Below are 7,515 nucleotides of genomic sequence, written 5' to 3' on the forward strand. Positions count from 1 at the left end.
AAATCAAAACTACAGTGAACTATCACCTCACACCTGTCAGATGGCTAAAATTAACAACACAAGAAACAACAGGTGTTGATGAGGATGCAGAGAAAGGGAAACTGTTGGTGGGGGTGCAAACTGGTGCAGCCATTCTGGAAAATAATATGGAGGTGCCTGAAAAAGTTAAAAATAGAGCTACCCTATGAGCCAGCAATTGCACTACTAGGTATTTACCCAAAGGATACAAAAAGTACTCAAGGGATATATGCACCCTGATGTTTATAGCAGCATTATGAGCAAGAGCCAAATTATGGAGAGAGCCCAAGTGTCCATTGACAGATGAACGGATGATACACACACACACACACACACACACACACACACAGTGAAATACTACTCAGCCATAACAAAGAATGAAATCTTGCCACTTGCAATGACAATGGATGGCGCTAGAGGGGATTATGTTAAGTGAAATAAGTCAGAGAGACAAATACCATACGATTTACCTCATATGTGGAATTTAAGAAACAAAACAGATGAACATAGGAAAAAAAGAGAGAGAGAAAGCCGCAAACCAGAAAACAGACTCAATAGAGAACAAACTGAGGGTTGCTGGAGGGGAGGTAGCTGGGGGAATAGGTTATGGGTGATGGAGATTTAGGAGGGCACTTGTGATGAACTGCATGTTAACTAGTTGGAATTTCAATAAAAACTTGAAAAAAAGAAATAAAATAAAGTAGGACAGAAAAGAAAAGATTTACATACAATTTAAAGAGACAAAGAAAGATCTTACAAGTTCCCTAAGAAAAATACTCCAAAGAAAGGAGGGGAGGAGTGTTTTCCCTTACTTTCAACAGGGCTGATTAAGCTTCTTATTTTTAATTTGTATTGACCATTAAGGATAACAGGCTCAAGCTGTGGAAAGGGTTGAGAGGTTATATTAGAGCAAATTCAAAAGGTCACAGCTCTGAATTGATGACCTGGGACTGGTCGCTTTTGGTTACTGTGTTTATGACCTAAATTACTGTATAACATTTTATTTCTTATTAATAATTCAAGAAATCATGAAGCTTACAGGAGTTTTCATGTGGGAATAGGAGAAAAAGTATAGTCAAAGAGTAGAGTTGAGGGACAGTGAGTAAAAAACAGATGCTTTTAAAATTATACCTTTTATATGCTTTTATAATTATATTAACTATGTGTGCATGTACACACGCACACCCCCCATTTCAGAACATTTTGTCAGGACCTAATGAAGAGTGTGTGCCACCCAGGGGAAACTGGTTTCTATATTTTTAACTGCTTAGTTTTATCAAATGCAGCCACAATTTTAAAAAATTATGTCATTGGAAAGCAGGTTAAATGTATAAAAGTATGAAGGTAAAGAATGTGCATTATTAGTAAACCCCATGTTAACTATTTTTTTTCTTCAATGCTAGGGAGAATGAATCTTTTTTCTTCTAGAAGGGAGAAGCTATATTTATGTCTTGTCCCACTCCCCTTGCTGATGCCACCCTACAGAGCAAGACATTTATTCCTACTTAAAGAGGAAAATCAGAGGTCATAAATGTGACAGCTAATCTTCATATCTTCATATTGTGGACCCCCAATATACATATTTTATCCCCTCATGATATATTTCTATGCAATCACACTAAAGTGTACACACACGCACACACATGCACACACACACGCGCGCACACACACGCATGCACTGACTTATACTCTGCTGTTTTTTGTTGTTAAGGTAGGTAGCTGTTCAGTCATATTGTCTCTATGAGACAAAGCCACACTGAATACGAAGTGCTCTCTATTGAGAGACCCTATAGAGCTGACTGTTCATAGAAATAGACAAGTAGAAACTGATCTTTGGGATCACAATAATACTTTCCAAACCACAATACAGACTGGTGGCTCTGACTGGAAGTCAGATAACTCCATACTTCTTTGCAGTGGAACTTGGTGATAAGCATGTAAAAAATGCTTAAGGCAGATGAGGAAGTGGGGTCTTGACCTTCAGCTCAGTTTAATTTTAAAATGTTAATTCACCACCTTATAAAGGAGAAACAGACTCACTTGACTGGAACATGGGTCACAGTTACCATTTTTATCACAACTCAACTCCCACATTCAAGCTCAAGAATATGATCCTTATACTTTATATCTACACACAGTTTCCTGATTGTGTTAGTCCTCAAACTCTTAGTTGTTTTGCACTCCAACTGCTTCTGTAACAATGATAGTTCCACATGAAACAGGTGCATCAAGAAGAAAACAACACTTTTGAACACAATCTGCTTTAATTACTAGAATATTTTCTCCTCTACCAAGGACAATTTTGTTTGCATGAGCCTGTCTTGGAATTGTCAGGGATGATGGCAATCACCTAATTCCACACCTTCTACAGTGCAGTTCCTCTCCAGCTTCTGGTTATTCCCAATGCAGGAAAAATCTCCAAGGCCCAAAGCCTCCTTTACCTAGAGATTGCTTTGGGTTTCAGCATACAGATGATTTACTTTGGGAAGTTTCCCCTGACTCCTCAAGGTTAATTTATGAACCCCTCATAAGTACTATCTGCTATATTTCTTTAGTAAAATCCTGCTTTACAATTGGCTCTTTCTTTCAGTGTTTCCTGCTAGACGGATTTCAGATTCTATAAATAAGGACGTTTGTTGATCTTGTTCTTTATGATAATCTGCTTCCAGTACAATGTCCCTCCTATAATAGACGATTAATAAATATTTTGACTTGGTGAATGAATAGTACTATAACTTCAAATGTGACAGATCTTTTGAAGATAGTATTGAAGTCCAAGGATCAAAATTCTTTCTGAATTTTGTATCAAGAATAGTGTCTTTAGGGTGCCTGGGTGGCTCAGTTGGTTGAGTGACTGCCTTCAGCTCAGATCATGATCCTGGAGTCCCGGGATCGAGTCCTGCATCGGTCTCCCTGCTCAGCAAGGAGTCTGCTTCTCCCTCTGACCTTCCTCCCTCTCATGCTCTCTCTCTACCATTCTCTCTCTCTCTCTCAATAAATAAATAAAAATCTTAAAAAAAAGAATAGTGTCTTTACACAGATAGCATGATTAATGGTATAATAATGTTTTCTATTTTAGGTTGGATTCTTAGATTAGAATTAAACATTTGATTCACACATGAAATATGATTGTACCCACATTATTGATGGGCCCATTTTAAACCTTACTCTTGTTTAGTTTTCTTTTTAAAATTTCTCCTTTATAATTCTCACATTATTCTAGTTATCTTGACATTAATAAATATTGCACATCACCATGAAGTGCCTGAAATTGATATTGAAATGAACTTGGAATATGGTTTAAAAACTTAGAAAAAACCATAATGCCAGAAAAAATGCATTGACTTTTTTCCATACAGAAACACTAGTCAGCTTCCTCTCAAAATGTAGAATTATTTATGATGGTTTTTACATTGTTCCAAGGAAAATACTGAAACTAAAACTGAATAAAAGTTAAAATTGACCTTTGCAAAAGACATGAGCTAATTACAGATAGATTTTGCTAACAAAAGGGAAAAAATCCTGTTTTAATTTTTTCTTAATTTTTAAAAAGTTTTCATTTAGATTCCAGTTAGCACACAGTGGCAGTTTTAGTTTCTGGTGTACAATGTAGTGATTCAGCACTTCCATACAACACCCGGTGCTCCTCCCAGCACATGCCTCCTTCATCCCCACCATCCGTTCCACCCATCCCCCACCCACCTCCCCTCTGGTGACCATCAGTTTGTTCTCTGTAGCTAAGAGTCTGTTTTTTGTTTTGCCTCTCTTTTATTTCCCTATGTTTATTTGTTTTGTTTCTTAAATTCCACATATGAGTGTAATAATATGGCATTTGTCTTTCTCTGCCTGACTTATTTCACTTAGCATACTCTCTAGCTCCATTCGTATCACTGCAAATAGCAAGATTTCAGTCTTTTTTATGGCTAATATTCCTGTGTGTGTGTGTGTGTGTGTGTGTGTGTACCACATCTTCCTTATTCATTCATCAATGGACACTCGGGCAGTTTCCATAATTTGGCTATTATAGATAATGCTGCTATAAACATAGGGTACATGTATCCCTTTGAATTAGTACTTTTGTATCCTTTGGGTAAATACCTAGAAGTGCAATTGCTGGATTGTAGGGTCGTAGGGTAGTTCTGTTTTTGACTTTTTGAGGAACCTCCATATTATTTTCCAGAATGGCTGCACCAATTTGGATTCCCATCAACAGTGAAGAGGGTTCCTTTTTCCCACATCCTCACCAACACGTGTTGTTTCTTGTGTTGTTAATTTTAGCCATTCTGACAGGTATGAGGTGATATCTCATTGTAGTTTTGATTTGAATTTCCTTGATAATGAGTGATGTTAAGCATCTTTTCATGTGTGTTGGCCATCTGGATGTCTTCATTGGAGAAATGTCTGTTCATGTCTCCTTCCCTTTTTTAATTGGATTACTCATATTTTCAGTGTTGAATTTTATAAGTTCTTTATATATTTTGGATACTAAGCTTTTATCGGATATGTCATTTGCAAATATTTTCTCCCATTCTATAGGTTGCCTTTTAGTTTTGTTGATTGTTTCTTTTGCTGTGTGGAAGCTTTTTATTTTGATAAAGTGCCAATAGTTTATTTTTGCTTTTGTTTCCCTTGCCTCAAGAGACATATCTAGAAAGAAGTTGCTATGGCCAATGTCAAAAAGGTTACTGCTTGTCTTCTCTTCTAGGATTTATATGGTGTCAGGTCTCACATTTAGGTATTTAATTCATTTTGAATTTATCTATATGGAGAGTGTAAGTGGTCCAGTTTCATTATTTTCATGTTACTGTCTAGTTTTCCCAACGTCATTTGTTGAAGAGGCTTTTTCCCATTGGGTATTCTTCCTTGCTTTGTTGAATATTAACTGACTGTATAATTGTGGGTTCATTTCTTCTATTCTTTTCTATTGATCTATGTGTCTATTTTTGTTCTAGTACCATATTGTTTTGATTACTATAGCTTTGCAATATAACTTAAAGTCTGGAATTATAATGCCTCTAGCTTTGTTTTTCTTTTTCAAGATTGCTCTGGCTATTTAGGGTCTTTTGTGGTTCCATAAAAAGCTTAGGATTGTTGTTCTAGTTCTGTGAAAAATGCTGTTGGTATTTTTATAGGGATTGCATTAAATGTGTAGATTGCATTGAATAGTATAGACATTTTAACAATATTTGTTCTTCTAATCCATGAACATGGGAAGTTTTTACATTTCTTTGTGTCATCTCCAATTTCTTTCATCAGTGTTTTATGGTTTTCAGATTACAGGTCTTTCACATCTTTGGTGAGTTTATTCCTAGGTATCTTATGGGTTTTGGTGCAATTGTCAATGGGATTGATTCCTTAATTTTTCTTTCTGCTGCTTCATTGTTGGTGTATAGACATGCAACAGATATCTACATTGATTTTGTATCCTACAACTTTACTGTATTCATGTATCAGTTCTAGCAATTTTTTGGTGGAGTCTTTCAGGTTTTCTATATAGAGTATCATGTCATCTGCAAATAGTGAAAGTTTGACTTCCTCTTTACTGATTTGGATCCTTTTATTTCTTTCTGTTGTCTGATTGCTGTGGCTAGGACTTCTGGTACTATGTTAAATAACAGTGGTGGGAATGGAAATCTCTATCTTGTTCCAGACTGTTGAAGAAAAACTCTCAGTTTTAACCCATTGAGGATGATATTGGCTGTGGATTTTTAATATATGACATTTATTATGTTGAGGTATGTTTTCTCTAAACCTATGTTTTATTGAGGGTTTTAATGTGGTTAGATGTTGTACTTGGTCAAATGTTTTTTCTGCATCTATCGAAATGATCATATGGTTCTTATCTTTTCTATTAATGTTATGTATCACATTGATTGACTTGTGAATATTGCAGATAATCTTCCTGCCCTAGAATATCCTGCACAATCAGCTAAAAAATAGAAAAAAAAGTACTAGTAAGGAGAAAATAGTGTTTTGATATGGTATATGGCATAACAAGGGATAGCTTTTTTAGACTATTGTGACTTCAGGAGAAATTTAAAATTTAAAGTGATAGTATGTGTGCATATATATGTACATGTGTGTGTTTTTCAATAATTTCATAAGCTGTTTAAGTATTTTTGTCTTGCTAATCATGATGAGAAGATTCCTGTTCATGTATCTCTATTTTGCTTTGCTTATTTCCAGATATTATGTCTCTTTAGCCACTAGATTTCAAAAGGTAACTAATCTCCTGGCAAAGTATTTCCTATGACACACAAGATCTTTAGTAGTTCCCAAAATAGCCCAAATTTCAACGAGGAAAACATACTTCATTGATTTTTTATTTTGTGTGAAGTTTCAATAGCTGTTGTTTTATGTATGTTTTAATGTAATTTCTGTGACCATAGAGTGAATTGGGGGATGATAAGGAAAGTCATTTACAATTTTTCAGCCTGGAAGTGTCTTATTCTTTAAAACAACAAATGGAAGGTCAAAGAAAGACTTCACATTGCCTAATTACTATTTATTTGTTATCATTATTATTATTATTTTTCTAGAGGGAGGGCCAGAGAGGAGAGGAGAGGGGCAGAGGGAGAGTATGAGAGGGAATTTTAAGCATGCTAGGCGTGGATCCCAATGTGGGGCTTGATCTCACATCACTGAGATCATGACCTGAGCTGAAATCAAGAGTCAGATGCTTAAGTGACTGAGCCACCCAGGTGCTCCACTTAGTTACTATTTAAAACAAAACACTTTTTTAAAGATTATTTGAGAGAGAGAGAGAGCTCAAGCAGGGGGAGGGGCAGAGGGAGAAGGAGAGAATCTCAAGCAGACTCCCCACTGAGTGTTGAGCCTGATGTGCAGCTTTGATCTCATTGAGCCAAAATCAAGAGTCAGATGCTTAATTGACTGAGCCACCCAGGCACCCTTAAAACAAAATATTAAAAGTCAGTTGCATTACACAACATTGCCTAGTATGCATTCACAGTAATAGCTCTTTCTTTCACATATCTGACTGTGTTAAGCTAAAATCATCACATAAGTTATTTTCTTGTTTTCAATAACATAATAAGAACTTAAAAAAAATAAATGAGGGGCACCTGGGTGGCTCAGTTGGCTAAGTGTCTGCCTTTGGCTCAGGCCATGATCTCAGGGTCCTGAGATCAAGCCTGGAGTCAGGCTCCCTGCTTGGTGGGGAGTCTGCTTCTCCCTCAGCCCCTCGCCCCTGCTCATGCTCTTTCTCTCTCTCTCTCTCAAATAAATAAATAAAATCTTAAAAAAATAAATAAAAATAAATGATATAGCAGTGAGCACACCGCACACCCAATTATGGTTTATATTACCTTTCTTCAATGAAAGGAACTAGTGCTTCTTAGAGAAAGATCTGATTTTCGGACTGGTATTAGAATGTACAAGATAAGTAAAAAATATTTTATAATAACTGTAAGGAAGTGCTAGAATACACACACATACACTAATTGAGATATGTCAGAAAGACAGAGATACCAACCAAGA

Source organism: Eumetopias jubatus, unplaced genomic scaffold (assembly GCF_037043125.1).
Source record: "Eumetopias jubatus isolate StellerSeaLion01/CBP00866 unplaced genomic scaffold, mEumJub1_p1.0 scaffold_5, whole genome shotgun sequence".
NCBI lineage: Eukaryota > Metazoa > Chordata > Mammalia > Carnivora > Otariidae > Eumetopias > Eumetopias jubatus.